Below are 19,389 nucleotides of genomic sequence, written 5' to 3'. Positions count from 1 at the left end.
ATTAACGTCATTTGATAACTTATCGACTTTAGTTATCAGTTAATTACCAATTTCATGCAAACTTATCAGTGGCAAGTGGATTTAATAGTGTGAACGTCCCGATTAATCTGTTGGTGAATTTACGGCTTAAAATTAAATGTCGAATGTAATAAATATGCGTGTTACAGACAATCAAACAGATCATGAATTGATCCACTGAATGAAGTCTGAGTATTCAAAAAACTTAATTTAATGAAAACAATTCATGACAGGACGACTAAAACGAATCCAGGAAGGTCGAGGATAATTTGATCAAAATGATCAAAATACCATCAGAACCCAAATGGCCCCGAAAGAGTCACCGATACATGAATTCATGCATTTTACTTCAAAAATAATGTTTTAAAGTTGTTAGCATGTGGAATTTGCGGCGATATTGAAATTTGCAATTTGCATAAAATTCGAGAAATGGATTTCATCGAGGTAAAGCGACCGTTCTTGACCCGAATAAGGTAAAAAAACTCTCGGCTCTTTCCTCTTGGGAGTAGCCGTTAGGTTTCCTTGACCTGTTTCGAGTTTCAAGCGGTCTCTTTAACCCGATTTCAACTATTTCTCGCATGCTTAAACGTTAAACGCGGTAAATAACACGTATTTAACAAAGCCGGTATTGCCATGAGTTTGAAAAACGCATTCAAGCATACAAACATGCACAAACACGTTATTTATGGAATCGATAAAATAATACCAACTCCATGGATGTGGGAAAGCATAAAAATTCGGGAGACAATTCAAAACAGGGCAAGGAGAGCGGTCTTGACCCGAAAAGGTCAAGATTACCCCTCGGTTACCTCTCTAAGAGGTTAATCCGAGAGGTATCTTGGCTTTTCCAGGTCAATATGGTTTCCTCGACTTCGATTTAACATTTCCCGACATGCTAGCACATTAAACGATGATAAACATGCATGAAATAATATGGAAATTGCATAAAGATTAAAACTTGGAAGTAAAACATGCATAAAACCCTTTATAACTCCATAAACGCAATGAGAATGTAAAAGTCCTAGCTCCTCTAAGTCGGGAACGGTCATACCTAGTCCCGGGATGCGGGATGGGACTTTAAAAATTCGGGTTGGACCTTTATTGGGTCGGGTTTGGGCTGTTTTTGCTTGAATAGACCCAGATTGCACAGACAGGCCCTGTTGGGCAATGTCTCGACCCGACTGGGCAGTTTTCGGGTTGGACGTCACCACGGTGGCTCCAGATGGAATTTTCATACAAGGTCAGTGGCTCCCGACTCCTAACTGACCCTCGGAGGTGGCTGTGGTGGTCGTTTGGTTCCAAACCTATCGGGTTGACCCATATAGCCCTACAAAGATCACGGAAAACAAAGTATGTCTGGAAAACAAACTCAACTGGGCAGTTTTCGGGTCGGACGTCTCCAGATGGAATTTTGAGGCAAGGCCAGTGGCTCCCGACTCCTAGCTGATCCCTGGAGGTGGCTGTGATAGTCATTTAGTTCCAGGCCAATCAGGTTGACCCGTATATCCTTGCAAAGATCACGGAAAACAGAGTACGTCTAGAAAACAGACCCGATTGGGCAGTTTTCGGGTCGGACATCACCACGGTGTCTCTCGATGGAATTTTGATACAAGGCCAACGGCTCCCAACTCCTAACTGACACCCGTAGATCACTGTGGTGGTCGTTTTGCGAAAAGAGTCTCGAATTGACCCGATCTATAAGAAAACCGCAAGGACAGTTATAAATTTCGACTAGACTAGGCAGTCGGGCTGTTTCTTCTTGCTGGGCTAAAATCAACGGGTTTTTCTTGGATTTCTCGACTCCTTAACACTCTAGGGTTGTGTGGGGAGGTGTTTGATGGGTTTTGGTGGCTCAAACCGGTCTGAAAAAGCTTGAAACCCGGGTTGCCATTTTTGGCCCGAGGAGCTTTTCTTGAGTTCGGTTCTATGGTTGCTATTCCGATGAGTTGGAGGCTTCAAACTTAAAATCTAAGCTCAAAAATGTATAGAAGGGGTCGAAAACATGTGGGATATGAAGTTTGGTGAAGTTTGAATTTAAGTCGGGATGATGATCATCGAGTTTCCGACTTAAGTTCTTGGTGTTCTTGCTCGATTCTTGCTTGTTGAAGCTGGCTGCGATTTTGCTGGGCTAGGAGGGGGTTGAGAGCATTTGTTTGGAGTGAGAAAGCTTGAGAGAGAGTGCTTGCATTGTGAATGGAAGTGTGTGATTAAGTTAATGACAATAATGCAATATACAGGCAAGCTTAATGACAAGATTAATGAAACAAAGTGCAATTAGCCTCTTGATTAGGCTTGGGTGGTTTGCTAATGAAGATGAGGATGGATTTGGACCATGGAATTGATGAAGAAGAGTTTAAAATGCATTAATGGAGAGGCATGGGAAATTGGAGTGTAAACTTGGTCGATTGAATGATATTTTCAAGAGGAAGACAAAATGCAAGTTGGCTTCCTCCTTGAAGAATTTGGCCATAAAAGGGAAAAAGAGAGGCTAGGGCTGATCCGTGGGTCCCAGAAGCCTTGGAGATAAGTCGGATGAAGTTTGGGTCTCGATTGATCTCGTGTTGAGGTTCGTGGCTCAAACGAACGTCGAATTGTCAATGTGCACGCGAAAACGGTTCAAACGAGTCCAAAATCATCCATTTTGCCTAAGAAAATGTTCTGGTGGTTTTGAGGCTCGGAAGCCGATTTTGTCAGTTTCAGACGTTCAGAGCAAAGTTAGCCGTTTCTGAGAGTGCATCTTGTATCGGCATTCCGCATTGGTCATTTTGACGTGTATTGTCAATCAAACTGCATATTTTACCAATAAGTCGGTATTGCAAATGTGAAGTCAGAGACGTCCTAAGAGTCTGAAGCCGGATTTCTTAGAATGCTTTCTGAGTTGCTTGGATGATCTGAAGATCACTACGATCTCCGTTCATTGAGAACATATCCCGAAGGATTGGAAAAATACCACTGAGACCCTAAAAGCACTGTTCTTAGGGCCTACATGGATTATGCAATTATGTCTGAGAATTTCACATTGAGCCTTGAGATGAGTAGTACTGTATTGGCCAACCATCTGACGTCAAGTTTCCGTGAAAAGGACCTCCGGTTATGAATTTCCGTAAAAAACGGTCTTTTCTGCTATTCGGAGGTCATTCGGGAAACCAAAAGGGATATTGCAATCTAATTTGCCCAATTGGGTATGCTCACTGTAGTTTTTAGGGCAATGCATGACTAACTTGATTTGCCGATGTTCCGTCAGACTAGTCTCCGGATATGGTTTTCCGTTGAAGGGTATGCTTATTCTTCCGCTCGGGAGTCATTAGAGGAGTCCGTGTGACTTTCGAAAGACAATCTAAAGCAATGCTCATGCTCTGTATAATTGTTGGACGTGACTGTATCTGACATCAAGTATTAACTTTTCTCAAGTAAACCGACATTTTTGAACTTCCACTGAAAAGTTGTCTATATTAAGAAAATTGCTCTATATAGAGCAGATGATCTGCAAAATGTGATTGAAGACACTTTTCATCTATTTGGCGCCGCGAGGGATTTTTGAAGTCCAATATTAACTATCTTCTGATGGTTGAGCGAACCAGCGGAAAATAGCGCTATCGGCGTTGTATTCTGAAAACACCGATTTGGATGCTGTTTGGGCTCCTTGTTTGCTCTGTATGTCGCTGGATGATTTTGAATATTCTTCTGTCGTGTGCTTGAATCATTTGCCTGTCTCTGTTGACTTGAGAATGAATAGCAATTTGCTACTCTGTCGAGCCCTCTTATGCATCGATATTCAAGTTATAATCTGGATTGCTGTTGATAGGCATCGCCTGAATTGGTAAGCCAAAATGGGGTGTTAACAGAAACGACTTAGGGTTGAATTTGGGGGGAAATCACAACAAAATTGAGGCAAACTCCAAAGTAGAAATCAGGGGCAATTGTAGCATAGCTATTGGGGATCTTAGCGGGGCACGATTTGCTACCAAATTTGGGTTTAAGGGTTTTCTAGAGTAAAAGTTGGGCACAATCATTCCAATTTGGGCAACAAGAGTGGTGACAAATCGAAGAAGCTAAAATCAATATGGAAAGGGAACTGCAGGATACTTTAACAAATTTCACTTTGTGTGAAGCAGCAAAGCTTTGTGATCACAGTGTTCGAGCCATATTCTTCACTTATTGGAGCCATAATAATCAAGGAAGAAGATTTTGGGAATGCAAATTTTGGAAGATATGTGGTAGTTTTGATTGAAACTGAGTTCAAAGCAAATTGTATTGAGGGTTCTCATCCATATTTGGTTGTGTTGAAGCAGGATAATGACTATGACTTCTTCCAATGGCATGATGCTGAGAACCAGTGGCACACAAAGGTCGTTTGTGATCTTTGATGGCTAAAAACAAGACTTTATCCAAGCAATTAAAGCTAATGGAGGATAAGATAGAAGTTACAAAAAGCTCAAGACATTGGGAGATAAAGTTGGTGCTCTTGAATTGAGGAACTTGAACTTGAGAAAGAGATAAATGAGCTGAGAAATGTGAAAAGGTTCCAAGTATGATGGAGACATGTGCACGGTGATATTGGTTATAGTCACTTTGTTGGTCAGTTTGTTCTTTCGTAATTGTAAAAAGGCAATATCAATGTCATTGCCATAAAGAAATGATATAAATGGTACAAAATATAGTGTGGCATTGGTTTTTTGATATTGTCTCTGAGAGTCAGTTATTCAATGAGAATATCCTAGTCATTTTGTAAATCAATTGTATTTTAAAGGCTCATTATAGAAATTATGTTTGTAATCTTGTTAGAAGTATGCAGTTTTTTAATTCACTTTCGATGTCGAATTCAATATTCAGTAATATCATAAGAAAAGGTCTAGAAAGGAGAATTGAACAAACAAAAGGGAATTTAGTCATATTAATCTATTTCAATACATAGTATGACTTTTTCATGACTTCCAAATTAACTTTAAGTTATAGTTCTCACTAAACCATAACTATACTTTAGTTTGGCAAAAGAAAATGATCAAAAGATCCACATCCCTTAAACAAAGTGTTTCCCTCCGCCCTGCAAATGCACACATCCTGATCTACTTGTCATGAAACTCTAATTACAATTAAGAGTTGTTTATACTCATTTTTCGCACTTTGCAGTAAATGCGAACATGGTCAATTGAAGCCCACGTGAGAAGGATAGAAGACAACAACCTACAACTAATTGGATCAAGCAACAAGAGCCCGAGTAAGGAGAACAGCCCCTGACTAAAGCCCGATAAGAGACCCGACCCGAGACATGCGACAAAACCTGTCTTGAATAGTCGCAATAAGGGTTGACTTCATGAATAGTGGCTGCAAGGTCTTTCCAAAACTGATGCGATTCCCGCCAAGAATGACGAGACTCAACAACTAAAGGAACCCAAGATCGTTCCACGATCAGATTTGATTGACAGACCTTCGACCCATTGTTTACAACATAAACAAGAACCTTGGTATAACTGACCTCAACCCGTTGTTTATTGCGAAACAAGAACCTCGGTATAGTAAGACGCCACAAACGGTGATGGAAAGCCGTTTGATAAGTCGATGATGAACACCACGAAAATTTTCGATAAGTTCGAATAAGTTCTTCGAGAACCAAATAGAATACTCTCACGATTTTTTGAATATTCCTTCCATTAAAAATTCATTAAGATGAATATATATAGACATAAACTAATCCTAGTTTGGCCATATCTCATCCTAAAGATAAGGAAAATAAAAGCCTAAAATATCGATAGAGATATGACTTAATTCATAAAGATATGAAATCTAAATATCCTGAGAATATCTCCATGAGATTTAAACTTTAAACAAATCTGATGATATTTTCTCTTGATCTTCAAATATTCTAGAAACTTCCTCAAACACTTGCTGAATTTAGCCTTGTCCGGAATCTTCCATAACTTGAATAATATTGATGGATTTTTGTTCATCTCGTGGTTCATGTCTAATGGTCCTCCACGAATTTGCTTGAGCCGAAACCTCTTGAATCAGGCCGTTGAGTTCATCTTTAAATTTCTTTGCTCGTGCTTGCGTAATCGGTCAAATTGGAACTTAAACTGGATTCCTTGAAGTCGTACTATGATTTGCATCATTCTCCTCCTCTTGAAAAGGATTTGCCCTGAAATCATCACCTACATCAAAAGGAAGCAAATTAACAACATTAAAAGTAGCACGTACATTGTACTCACCAGGTAAGTCTAGTTTGTAAACGTTGTTATTGATGGGCTCTAGGACTTGAAATAGAACATCCCCTCTTGGAAGTAATTTGGAACGTTTTTGCGCCGAAAATCTCTCTTTCCTCATATGCAACCAAACTCAATCTTCGGGTTCTAAAATCATCTTATGACGCCCCTTGTTGGCGTGTTTTGCATACTGCTCCGTTCTTTGTTCAATGTTGAGTTTTGCTTTCTCATGAATCTACTTGACAAATTCAGCTTTCTTTTTGCCATATAAATTAACATGCTCAGTCAAAGGTAAAGGAGATAAATCTAATGGAGTTAATCAGTTAAATGATTAAATCCATAAACAATTTCAAATGGTGAAAATTTAGTAGGAGAATAAACAGATCTGTTATAAACAAACTCAACATGTGATAAACATTCTTTCCATGTTTTGATGTTCTTTTTAATGATTGCCCTCAATAAAGTAGACAAAGTCATATTTACTAGGCATGTGCGGGTCCGGGTACCCTGCATTTTTTACAGTACTCGAACCCTACCCTATAGAACACCAGTTCCGAAAATTTAAGAACCGGAACCTACCCTTTTAGAATGTGGAATCGGATCCTACCCAGAACCTGTGTTATACCACAGGTTCCAGGTACTCTGTAATCTACATAGGACTGGATAGAAGCTTCGATGTCTGCCGTGATGTCGTGCCTGCATTCAACCTTCACCTTGGTCATTGGCACCCGTGGGACAAGCAAACAACCCAAAGCAATCACTAAGCACAAGCACATCAACTAATGCTAAACCATTCTATCAGCCCCGCGTTCCACCTCAAATGGGTTACCAAAATTCTCATGTCTACAGACCGAGTTCCAAGCCTAGAAGGCAAACAGGAAATGCATCGTGATGGTTGATAATATAGTACAATAGTTCCCCAAATGTGGAGCTTATAAGCTCAACTCACACATGCCGCTGAATGCGAAGAGTTCACCATCCCGTCACGGTAATTCTCTGAAGATCACTTCTCCCACGCATTACTATACTTGTATTGAATATTTAGCAAATGTCATCAATTTGTTGAGGAAATCACTCTTGGCTCTTCTTGCATAAAGCAGGTTAGTTGATCGTAAATTCAAGCACCGAAACATCAAAATTTCAACGGATGATTATTGCCAATTTGTCTTGCTAGGTCGAAAAACTATGTATCATTAGACAGGCGCAGCTCAAGAATATTCAATATTTACATGCGAAGGGCTTCATTGACTTCGGGAAATGGTGCGAATGAAGAAGAAGAGACGGAGGGGGAGCGAAGCTAACCTGTCATGGGTTTGGAGCTGGTCGATAATGGTGGACAACCTACCACAAACAACAAAAAGAGAGATCTAATAGATCCTAAGATCTAGCGACCGGATCGACGCCTATTTTGAAGCAGATCTACAGTTTGCAAGTCCACCAGGAAGTGAACAATCACCATTCTCACTACTTCACAGGAGAAACTGAGTAGGAAACGGAAGATCTGGTCTGATCGAGAAAAAGAGAGCGTGTGTTGTACCTGCAATGTAAGTAGAGGCAGAGGTCTCAAAGTCGGCCTTGCGGGGGTTGCAGTAGACCCTTCCACGCACCAAGAGATGGGTCCTTCATCAAGCGGACAACGACGACGACCACACCTGGAGCACAAAGAGAGCGAAGAGTAGCGCAAGCTTTGCCATTGCAGTTGGACTAATCTTGAGAAGAGCCGGAGAAGAGAGAGATCGGGCAACGAGTGAAGAGATACCGGGGCCTGAATGCTGAAGGAAGATGAGGGAAGAGGAAGATAGAGGAGCGATCTTGTGCAAGAGGTACACGGTGGCATAGGATGGACTTCTGTTTAGACCGTTGGATTTGATCTAGTAGTGCCTATTGCTGATGTGGCGTCGAATGAGTGGAAAGGGGAGAGAAGGTGCAGCTATCAGTGTCGGTGCTCATATGGGTCCGACTGTTCTAGGGTTTCCTATTTCGAAGGGGCCGGTTCCGGTTATGGTTCCGAGTACCCTATAAGATGGAACCGGAACCGAATTTTACCGGTTCTCAATTTTCCTATCCAGACCCTACCCTGTTTCTAATTAGAATTACCCATAACCTACCCGTTAGAATAGGGTCCAACCGGTTCCGGCTCTACCCTGTACCCGTGCACACCCCTAATATTTACTACTTCAGTTTGACTATCAGTTTGTGGGTGACAAGTAGTAGAAAATAATAGCTTAGTACCTAACTTACACCACAAAGTCTTCCAAAAATTGCTCAAGAACTTAACATCTCTATCTGAAACAATTGTTTTAGGTATGCTATGTAATCTTACAATCTCCCTAAAGAACAAATCAGCAACATGCAAAGTATCATCCTTTTTGTGACATGGAATAAACTGTGTCATCTTAGAAAATCTATCCACAACCACAAAAATTGAATCTCTCCCATGTTTAGTCCTAGGTAATTCTAACACAAAGTCCATTGAAATATCAATCCAAGGCTCACTAGGAATAGGTAAAAGAGTATACAAACCGTTGGGCTGCACTACGGATTTAGCTTGCCTACATTTAACACATCTACCACAAATTCTCTCAACATCTCTTTTCATATTTGGCCAATAGAAATATTCTTGCGAAATAGCTAAAGTCTTTGCAACTCCAAAATGTCTCATTAATCCCCCACCATGAAATTCATGCACTAATAACTCCCTCCATGAACAATTAGGCGCGCTTAACTTATTCTCTCGAAACAGGAACCCATCATGCCTAAAGAACTTACCACAAGGGGTTTTCTCACAAGCTCGATATTCCTCACAAAATTCATGGTCATCAGCATATAAATTTTTATTGTGCTCAAAACCAAGTAATTTTGCATCAAGTGTAGAGAGTAATGCGTACATGCGAGAAAATGCATTGTCGACCACATTCTCCTTACCTTGCTTATACCGAATCACGTATGGAAACGTCTCAATGAACTCCACCGATCGAGCATGTCTTTTGTTTAGCTTGTGTTGGCCCTTCAAGTGTTTCAAGGACTCATGATCGGTGTAAATCACGAACTCCTTAGGCCATAGGTAGTGCTGCTACGTCTCTAAAGCCCGAACCAATGCATATAACTTCTTATCATAAGTTGGATAGTTTAAGGCTGCTCTGCTTAGTTTTTTGTTGAAGTAAGCAATTGGTCGTCCCTCCTGCGTAAGAACTGCACCTATACCAATACATGAAGCATCACATTCAATCTCAAAAGTTTTTGAAAAGTTAGGTAAAGACAATAAAGGAGCGTTGGTCAGCTTCTCTTTGATTAGCTGAAACGCCTTCTCTTGTTCTTCTCCCCATCTAAATCCAATATTCTTCTTGATCACTTCAGTAAGTGGTGCGGCGATGCTACTAAAGACCTTTACAAACCGCCGGTAAAAACTAGCAAGTCCATGAAAACTACGAACATTACCTACACTTGTGGGACTCGGCCACTCTTGGATTGCACGTACCTTCTCCTCATCAACCCGTATACCTTGTGCACTAACAACAAATCCCAAAAATACAAGCTTATCGGTGCAAAAAGTACACTTTTTCAACTTAGCAAATAACTTTCCCTTCTTAAGCACATCTAAAACAGATTTCAAATGTACCTTATGATTATCCAAGTTTTTGCTGTAAACGAGTATATCATCAAAGTAGACAATAACAAATCTATCTATAAATGCACGCAAAACATGATTCATAAGTCTCATAAAAGTGCTCGGAGCATTAGTCAAACCAAAAGACATAACTAACCATTCATACAAACCATATTTTATTTTAAAGGCAGTTTTCCATTCATCTCCTTCTTTCATTCTAATCTGATGATAGCTACTCTTTAAATCAATTTTAGAAAATACACAAGAACCATGTAGCTCATCTAACATATAATTTAAGCGAGGAATAGGATGACGATACTTTACCGTTATGTTGTTGATTGCTTGGCAATCAACGCACATTCTCCACGTCACATCCTTCTTAGGTACAAGTATAACTAGAATAGCGCATGGGCTCATGCTCTCCCTCACGTACCCTTTCTTTCTTAGGTACAAGTATAACTAGAACGGTGCATGAGCTCATGCTCTCCCTCACGTACCCTTTCTCCAACAACTCACTTACCTGCCGTTGAAGCTCCTTTGTCTCCTCTGGATTACTCCTATAGGCTGGTCGGTTTGGAATTGTCGCACCAGGAACAAAATCAATTTGATGTTCAATCCCTCGGATTGGAGGTAACCCATGTGGTGTTTTCTCGGGAAAAACATCTTCATCTTCCTGCAAAAGAGAAATCACAGAACTAAGCAGAGCGAGGTCAAGTTCGTCAGTATTGAAAAATGCCTATTTGTACAAAAGTACAATCATCGGCTGATTTGAAAACATTGCTTGCTTAATTTCTCCCATTTTTGCATCAAAATTCTTTTGTTTTATCTCTGATTTTCTCTTAATGGCCAAATTTTGATTTTCTTTCTCTCTCATTTTTCTCGGCCTCTCTCTGATTTTCACTCGTTTTCTTCTGTTCACTCTCTTTGTTTTGATCACTCTCTTTTTCCAATTTCACTTGATCCTCATAAACTTGCTGCGGTGTCAATGGTACAAGAGTGATAGATCGTTGATTTAAGTACAAATCAGTATTTGTTTGTAAAGCCATCATGCTTCACACACCTATCAAACTGCCATGGACGCCCTAGCAACAAGTGTCCTGCTTGCATCGGTACTACATCACACAACACTTCATCTTCGTATTTGCCGATTCGAAATGCAACTAACACCTACTTGCTCACCCTTATCTCACCACTATCATTTAACCATTGCAACTTGTACGGCCTAGGGTGCTTCAACATGGGCAGTCCCAGTTTTTTCGCCATTGTTGTGCTTGCGACATTAGTACAACTACCACCATCAATAATCACACTACATACCTTGTCTTTAACGTAGCACCTAGTGTAAAAGATGTTCTCCCGCTGCACTTCTTCAACTCCTTTTGTTTGCAAGCTCAATGCTCTCCTTGCTACCAATGTCAATGCATCAGGGGCTAAATATTCATCTTCGGAAACGTACTCCAATGGGAGCATGTCATCGATGTCGGAATCTTCATTGTCGGTCACAATTTTACCATTGTCTCGCATCACCATAACCCGTTTATTTGGGCATTGACTTGCTATGTGTCCCATATCTTAGCATTTAAAACACTTAATGTCACGATTCCTGGAGATAGAAGTGTCGGTTTTACCTTGAGGAACGTGGCTGGTTGCTTCTTGCTTTTGCTCGGTTTTCGACTTCGACGTGGACTGCTTCTTATCTTTCTTCCACTGATTCGATTTCCAAGTGGATGTGTTTGGACTTTGGCTTGCACGTATATTGCCTATCCTCTTGAACTGGTTCTCAATCTTGATGAGCATGTGCACCATATCCTCCAACTCCACATAATGTTGTAATTCCACGACATTTTGAATTTCTCGATTCAATCCAGCAAAAAATCTTGCCATAGTAGCCTCCCGACCCTCCTCTACATTTGCTCTAATCATGGCCACTTCTATCTCCTTAAAATATTCCTCTACACTTCGGTTATCTTGCCTAAGACTTTGCAACTTATTATACAACTCCCGATAGTAATAACTAGGAACAAATCGCTTCATCATCACCCCTTTCATTTCCTTCCACTTATCTATAGGTGGCTCTCTATTTCTTCGCCTATTTATCATCAATTGATCCCACCAAATAATTGCATAATCCGAGAATTCAATGGCGGCCAATTCGACTTTCTCAAGCTCGAAATAACTGTAACAATCAAATATAAACTCCACCTTTTTCTCCCACTCAAGGTATGCTTCGGGATCATTCTTTCCTTGGAACGATGGGATTTTCATATTGGTACTACCCAGGTTATTGTCTTCCCGATTCCTAGCTTCTCTAAACTGCCCTGCACGTCTCCTATTACTAACAATCGAATCTCGATCATCTTCTTCATCAAAACCAGGCCCATATTTCTCTTCATCTTCAACCCTTACTTCCCTCCGTTGAACTCTTTCCTTCCTATGCACATTAGGAGCGTTTTGTGGCTGCCCCACACATGTGTTCTCCATCTGATCTACCCGTTCATGAACCTGCTCCAACTCCAATCTCATCACACACCTCATCTCACTCATCATGGCCTCCATAAGTACTTTCGATTCAGCCAATTCCGTAGCTCCTTCGGGAATACTCTTAGGACTGTTGTGAGACATGATTTCTGCAAAACAAAGTTAAAAAGAAAGGACCTCACAATTCTCTCCCTTACGTGTTTACGCTCAAGAATGTGAATCACTATACACTCGTGTTTTCACTCAAAAACATACACAGCTTTTTAACCCTCTAATGTTCTCACCACTCTTCCCTTTTTCCACTCGATAATTCTCTTTCAGTTCTTTTGAAACTAAACAAACAATTCTCTAAAATTTCCAGCAGCAATTCACTAAGAAAGGAAACAAGAGAAAAGGCCACAACTGTGAAGGATGAAATATATCAGAATGTTATATGAATGGAAAGATATGTAGGATTATATAGGGAAGGAAATATGAAAGAAAGGATATTATGTAATTCTAGGAATATAATCAATGTAGATCAGCAAGAAAGGGAAATAACAACTTTACAATGGTTTGATGCAAAGAATTTGGATCAAATTGACAACGACAGCTTCTTCCTTTCTTTCAATTTTTTTTTTAGCTCTTTTTTTTGGCCGAAATTTTTTTTGGCCGACTTTTTTTTTACTAATAATAATCAAGAAAGAACAAATTTGATGAAACGAATCTCAGCAAATTGAAACGAAAACTTGATTTGGAGTCTGATGCTCCGATACCAAATGATGCGATTTCTCGCCAAGAATGACGAGACTTGACAACTAAAGGAACCCAAGATCGTTCCACGATCAGATTTGATTGACAGACCATCGATCCATTGTTTACGACATAAACAAGAACCTTAGTATAACTGACATCAACCCATTGTTTATTGAGAAACAAGAACCTCGGTATACGAAGACGCCACAAACGGTAGTGGAAAGCCGTTTGATAAGTCGATGATGAACGCCACGAAAATTTCCGATAAGTTCGAACTAGTTCTTCGAGAACCAAAGATAATACTCTCACGATTTTCTGAATGTTCATTCCATTAAAAATTCACTAAGATTAATATATATAGACATAAACTAATCATAATCTGGCCATATTTCCTCCTAAAGATAAGGAAAATAAAAACCTAAAATATCAATAGAGATATGACTTAATCTATAAAGATATGAAATCTAAATATCTCGAGAGTATCTCCATGAGATTTAAACTTTAAACAAATCTGATCATATATTCTCATGATCTTCAAATGTTCTAAAAACTTCCTCAAACACTTGCTGAATTTAGCCTTGTCCGGAATCTTCTATAACTTGAATCATATTGATGGATCGTTGTTGATCTCTTGGTTCATGTCCAATGGGCCTCCACGAATTTGCTTGAGCCCAAACCTCTTGAATCAGGCCGTTGAGTTCATCTTTAAACTTCTTTGCTCGTGCTCGCGTAATCGGTTCAATTGGAACTTGAACTAGATCCCTTGAAGTCGTGCTATGATTTGCATAAAAAACAGCTACAACTAAGTCTGTGTGGCTACTCAAGATCCCCAAGGCTACATTTATTTTGGTAGCCCCACACAAGACTATGGCTAGTGAAGGAAGCTTGGTTTTCAATTTCTTGACTGCCAAATCCATGGGAGCCGTCGCACAAATGATTATAATTTTTGAGGACCTGATTCGTAATCCTTATATTTTGAACATGCCGCTCCTAGTGCTACAGTTCTACTCTCAAGAAGCTGAAGCTGGCAGCCAGCTAAGTCCTTGCAGGCTAGAGCTAGTGGCCAGCCGAATCGTGACTATTTGAAGCTTACTAGTCAAGTCGTGACGATGCAACGCTCCTAACCTACTCGATAGCGGTGTGACGAAAACAATGGCCATTCTGGTAGTGCGAAGAAAGAAACCTAGAAGTGGGATTCGTTGCATAAAATCAAAGTGATAGCTCTGTATAGTCTTGCAAATCAGATGATATCTCACTTTAGGAAGCTACGATTGAGGTAATTCAAAATCCTGTGGATAGCTCATCTCTACAACTTTCACGTTTTGTCCTCAATCCAGTTCTGCCAAGAAGATGCTCGGTTGCAGTGAAGAAGTTTCGCGGCCTGTTTTTCCGATTCTACGCAATTTTAGGCTGAATCTCATATCTTGCTCTACTTAAGTCGGATCGAGGAGATTCCAAGTGCCACAGAAAGCCAAGAGGTAGCTCTATGATTTCTGTGTTTATGCCTCAGCCCAGTTTAGCTTTCAAGATATTCAGAATTGAGCAAGAAATCAACTCGAGCTAGTCATTTCTCATATTTTCTATGCTCGGGAGGTCGCGGCTAAGTTCGAGGCCATGACCAAGATGCAGCATATCATGCGATGGGGGCTTTGGCTTGGAAGAGCTAAACATCTCAGCTTTCTCTATTTGCTTGAATTTTGGCTGGTTCCACGATTAGCCGAAAAACACACGTGTAGCTGATTTACGACTAGACGAGCGCTAAATGCAATGGCTAACTACATGGCCGCTACTACTATCTTCAAAGGGTAGTTCAAGCTAATAGTTGATCCGCGGCCATTAAATTCGTCCACATGTTCAAGCTAGACTCGTGCAGCAAATTGTAATTACATGTCCAGCATCGCTCGATACTCTCCCGCGCCTAGACATGCTTGGGGTATTGTTTACAATCATTTTTTACATTTCGCGATAAATGCGAACATGGTCAATTGAAGCCCATGTGACGAGGATAGAAGACAATAACGCATGACTAATTGGATCAAGCAACAAGAGCCTAAGTAAGGAGAATAGCCCGTGATTAAAGCCCGATAAGAGACTCGACCCAAGACGTGCGGCAAAACCCGTCTTGGACAACCACAACGAGGGTTGACTTCATGAATGGCAACTGTAAGGTATTTCCAAGCTAAGGAAATATTTTGTCCATATTTGGTGATATTTATTTCCTCACATGCAAGGATTCCAAGGAGGAATTGGAAGATTGCATAATTGGACAAGTATATAAAATTATAGAAGATACCAATATGGGTTGAAGATATATGTGGACGAATTCTTGGGGAATTGTTCATGCTTGGACAACCACTAGGTGGATTTCTATGTTTGCTTATATATTGCTCCCTTTTGATTGCTCTTAGTTAGGTTATTAAATATCTAAATAGGGAAGATATTTTTCATATAGTCTTAGGATTTCTATTAGTTAGCTAGTTGCTTAGTTTGCTAGGTTATTTTTCGTTTTCTAGGCTTGAGAGACATATATGCCTAGCCTATATAAGTCGAGTCTTCTATTGTATTTTCCCCCTCGACGTCAATCATAGAACTGCTCTACACCACTTACATTTATCTTTATCTTTACTTTATAGCACCGCACTTCAATATCTTACTCGCACCATTTCCCTTATCATGCAATGGCCTTCCGAGACAATTCCGTCGATTCATCGGCATATCCTTCTATTTACCTCAATTCCTGATCAAGGAGGTCTTCCACGAGCTAAGGTTCCGGCCCAAGCTCGCCCTTTTCGGCTCCTAGTGGCCGGACCCAACGCTTCTTTCTACTTCCGGCTAACTTAGTCGAGAAGCTATCCAAGTCCTTCACCAGTTAATCCAGGCCGTGAGCTATAATAAAGACCGGCTTCTAGCCATCTCTCTCGACGTCATCCGATTGTTAGCACTCATATTAGGGAGAATCTTTGCGGCCAAATCCTTGGGCTATGTAATTATCTAACCGTCATCATCAATCACTCCAACAACATCTCTCGTAAACCCAGTTGCCAACTAGACTTACGAACTTCCAAGCTATAGCGCTATGCTCTAGCATGGTGAGGTCGACTGGTGGTTTCGCTACCTATCATTGGGACTGCGCCCTGGAATGCCTGGCAACACCGATCTCTTTAAATATTTACCTAGCCCGTGCCGAAAGTGGAATTGCGTGATTCTGCGCAAAACAAGAGTTTTCAAGCAAAATATACATCCAAAGTAAACAACCATCAACCTTCACAAACCAAACTAACTGCTCCACACATTCCCACATCCAACAAACTCTAGAATGCACATCCACCTTCTCCATCAAATAAAAAACACCTACTAATATACCTAGCAATTGATAACTCAATCAAATCGAATTTATTTGGCACTACTGAGCTGTCAATTGGAGCTAGAACCTTCAAATAATAAAGTTTTAGGCCTTTTTTGGCAGTATTAGTTTTTATTTTATTTTATAGGTTGTCTAGTCTTTTAATTTCTTTTCCAAGTTATTCTTCGATTATCTTCTATGAATTGCTTGCTATTTAATCGAGTTCTATGTTAATAGTTGTTCGAGGCTTTGGAGTGCTCGATAGTTCGAGATTATTGCATGGATTAACAAGGGAGCATGTGGACTTTTTTGTCAGGCCGAGTTTGGCCTATTCATGAAGAGTTTTAAAGTTTGTTTCTAGAAGTTTCTAGATGTGGGCTCGATTTGCTTGGATATCAAGGGGGGAATATCTTGAGGATGTAATTATGAAAGAGAAGATTATCATAGATATCTCTTGTTGTTTCATTATAGGAATTTTGAAATACAAGAGATACACTACGATTACATCTAGATTTTTATAAGGGTTAATTGCACCGGTGGTCCAAAAAGTTTCATGAATGTTTCAGGTTTGTCCAAAATGTTTTTTTGGTAACTTGTTGGTATATTAAATTTCAAAACCGTTTCAAAGTAGTACGTTCCGTCATCTCGCGTTTGACGCCATCAGTTACTGTTGACGTGGCAGATATTATGTGTCACTTTTGTTAAGCGGGACCAATCATAGTGCTCCACATCATTTAAGATGATATAAAATCTAAAGAAATCCAATAAAAATATAGAAAATAATAAACAAATATATAAAAATAGTAAAAATATAGAAAAATAATAAAAAATTATTTTTAAAATTTTAAAAACTTTAAAAATTCGGTTGCCCAAATCTAAAAAAAGGATAAAAATAAAAGAAGAAAGAAGGAAGGAGAAGGGGAAGAAGGAAGGAGAATGAAGGAGCGGCGCCAAAGAGGACCAATTGGTGGTGCTGGTGCTGCGGCAGGGCAGCTGGCGAGACCGAAACGGTCTCAAGGGGTGGAGCCCGGCCGGATCTTGCGTTGTTGTGCTTGCGGGAAGGGGGGTGCTGCCCGTAGGGGAGGAACAAGGGAGACGACGGAGATGGGGTTAGGGGAGGAGGTGAAGTTGGGGCAGGTACCGCGCCTGAGATGCTCGAAGGCGGTGTGGGAGGGGTTGGAGGCAGAGAAGACGGAGTCGCAAAGGGAGCACTGGAGCCTCATGGCCTTAGGGATGTCGGTGTCAGTGGAATGGACCAGGACGGGCTCGAGGTGGACCCAGTACCAGGCGCCTTTCCCTCTTATGGGGCCCATCCTTCCTTCTTCCCTTTCTCCTTCCTCCTCATACTGGATCTTAGGGTTTTCTTTTATTTTTTTTAAAATTTTAAAATTTTTATACTTTTTTTCAGATTTGGGCAACCAAATTTTTAAGTTTTTAAAATTTTAAAAATAATTTGTTTATTATTTTTCTATATTTCTACTATATTTATGTTTTTATTATTATTTTCTGTATTTTTATTGGATTTTTTTCAGATTTTATATGCTCTTAAATGATGTGGTGCACTATGATTGGTCCCGCGTAACAAAAGTGACACATAATATGTGTCACGTTTGCAGTAGCTGACGGCGTCAAGCGCGAGATGATGGAATGTACTACATTGAAACGATTTTGAAACTTAATATACCAACAAGTTATCAAAAAAATATTTTGGACCAACCTGAAACATTCATGAAACTTTTTGAACCATCGGTGCAACTAACTTTTTTTATAAACTAAAGCTTTTATATATATATATATATATATATATATATAGGGTTGCCACTTTTGGAGAGATATACACATGAAAACAATTAAAGAGTGGCGACTAAGCTTTGGAGAACACATAGGAGTGTTAGGGGGCGTCTTGGGTTTTCGGCAACCTTTGCCGATTTCTTCTTCCTCTCCCTTGTGAACTCTTTTGTTTTTAATGAACATGATGAATTCTTTCATGTGTTCTCTAGGCTATATGGGCAAAGTTTTTATTTTATGATTGTGATGGAACCTAGCACGTAATTAAGTTATTGTTCTCTCTTGATCTTTCTTGTCTTTGATTTTGATTCATTTATCTTTACCTACGCCTAATGCTTTCAGTTACCTGGCCTCTAAATGAATTGATCGAATAATCTATTTGAAGTCAAAAGTGGAATTATAGATTTAGATTGGTAATGATAGCCTGAGATCGACTTTGATAAATCGTTTCTAGGAGAGATTCGGGTCTACAGTTGATTTGTGGGTATGATAGAAATATACCTATTCACCTTAGGTAGCTAAAGTAGGATTGGATCTTAAAGAATTTACACTAATTCGGTAACCATAGAAAATATAGGTATCAATTAGTGTAAGTATTTTCTTAGGAGATTCGAAACAGCCTTAAGAATAAATTAGAACCTAGGTTAATGAATTGAATGTTAGGCAAGTTACTATTAGGGAGAATTAATTAAATTAGGTAAGTGCTAGAGGAAATCGGAGTCCTAGGTATTCGTCATTAAGTGAATTCCGGTCGAATTTAAATTAATTGCTTTTTAGTTGCTTTTTATTTTTCTAAAAGTTTTCATTAAATAATTAACTGCTTGACTTCAGTTTGATTACTATAATTTTGCCTACTAGTAGAATTTTTAGGGTTAATCTCAATGGGACGACACTTGATTCACTTCATTATTATTTGTTGCGACTTATATACTTGCGGGTAGAAGTAGACTAATAATTTTTTGGCGCTGTTGCCGGGATTATTTCCTGAATTATTCTATTACTTGTGAAACTAGGGGCTGTTTGATTTCACAAAAAAATTTTAACTCTACTCCACTTATCTTCAATTCAACAATACAATTATTACTTTTCCATTTTTCTTCAATTTTTTTAACAATTCAATTCAATTTTTAATACTAAATTTTCTCAACTATCATTACTTTTTCCACAATTCAACAACACAACCATTATTTTCCCTCAATTATTCATTACTTTTTCATACT

This window comes from Punica granatum, chromosome 6, assembly GCF_007655135.1.
Source record: "Punica granatum isolate Tunisia-2019 chromosome 6, ASM765513v2, whole genome shotgun sequence".
Taxonomy (NCBI): Eukaryota; Viridiplantae; Streptophyta; class Magnoliopsida; order Myrtales; family Lythraceae; genus Punica; species Punica granatum.
Note: the sequence above shows the minus strand (reverse complement) of the source record.